Genomic DNA, 1,294 nt, shown 5'->3' with positions numbered 1-1,294 from the left:
TCGTCCTCCTCCTCCCTAGTGCATTCGGCCACTTTGATCAAATCAATGGCCTTGCACTCTCCTTTTGGATTTTCTTCTGTATTGCTTGGGAGAGTACTGGGAGGAGTTTCAATAACTTTCTTACTCAGCTGGCCCACTTGTGCCTCCAGATTTCTGATGGAGGATCTTGTTTCATTCATGAAACTGAAAGTGGCCTTTGACAGATCAGAGACTATATTGGCTAAATTAGAATTGTTTTGTTCAGAATTCTCTGTCTGTTGCTGAGAAGATGATGGATATGGCTTACTATTGCTCAGCCTATTGCATCCACCATTATTAAAGCCTTGTTGAGGCTTTTGTTGATCCTTCCAAGAGAAATTTGGATGATTTTTCCATGATGGGTTATAGGTGTTTCCATAAGGTTCACCCATGTAATTAACCTCTGCCATGGCAGGGTTCTCAGGATCATAAGCTTCTTCAGAAGCTGCCTCTCTAGCACTGTTGGATGCATGTTGCAGTCCATTCAGATTTTGAGAGATTATGTTGACCTGTTGAGTCAACATTTTGTTCTGAGCCAATATGGCATTCAGAGCATCAATTTCAAGAACTCCTTTCTTCTGAGGTATCCCATTATTCACAGAATTCCTTTCAGAGGTATAATAAATTGGTTGTTTGCAACCATGTCAATGAGTTCTTGAGCCTCTTCAGGCGTTTTCTTCAGATGAATAGATCCACCTGCAGAATGATCCAGTGACATTTTCGAAAATTCAGAGAGGCCATAATAGAATATATCTAACATGGTCCATTCTGAAAACATGTCAGATGGACATCTTTTGGTCAACTGCTTATATCTTTCCCAAGCTTCATAGAGGGATTCACCATCTTTTTGTTTGAAGGTTTGAACATCCACTCTTAGCTTGCTCAGCTTTTGAGGAGGAAAGAATTTATCCAAGAAGGCAGTGACCAGCTTATCCCAGGAGTCCAGGCTATCCTTAGGTTGTGAATCCAACCATGTTCTGGCTCTGTCTCTTACAGCAAAAGGGAAAAGCATGAGTCTGTAGACTTCAGGATTAACTCCATTCGTCTTTACAGTATCACAGACTTGCAAGAATTCAGTTAAAAACTGATAAGGATCTTCAGATGGAAGTCCATAAAACTTGCAGTTTTGTTGCATTAATGCAACTAGTTGAGGCTTAAGCTCAAAGTTATTGGCTCCAATGGCAGGAATGGAGATGCTTCTTCCATCAAACTTGGATGTTGGCTTTGTGAAGTCACCAAGCATTCTCCTTGCATTATTATCATTATTATTTGCGGC

At 40.6% G+C, this 1,294-nt stretch overlaps 1 non-coding gene across 1 annotated transcript; it reads left to right on the top strand.

Annotated features, from left to right (window-relative positions):
• Nucleotides 1-794: 794 nt before the first annotated feature.
• On the top strand, nucleotides 795-898 carry LOC112704232 (small nucleolar RNA R71). Its single transcript, XR_003154868.1, has one exon. It is a non-coding gene; the product is annotated as a small nucleolar RNA R71 (small nucleolar RNA).
• The last annotated feature ends 396 nt before the right edge of the window (nucleotides 899-1,294 follow it).

The sequence above is a fragment of the Arachis hypogaea genome, chromosome 7 (genome assembly GCF_003086295.3).
Source record: "Arachis hypogaea cultivar Tifrunner chromosome 7, arahy.Tifrunner.gnm2.J5K5, whole genome shotgun sequence".
Lineage (NCBI taxonomy): Eukaryota > Viridiplantae > Streptophyta > Magnoliopsida > Fabales > Fabaceae > Arachis > Arachis hypogaea.
This window is presented reverse-complemented; position numbering and strand designations above follow the sequence as displayed.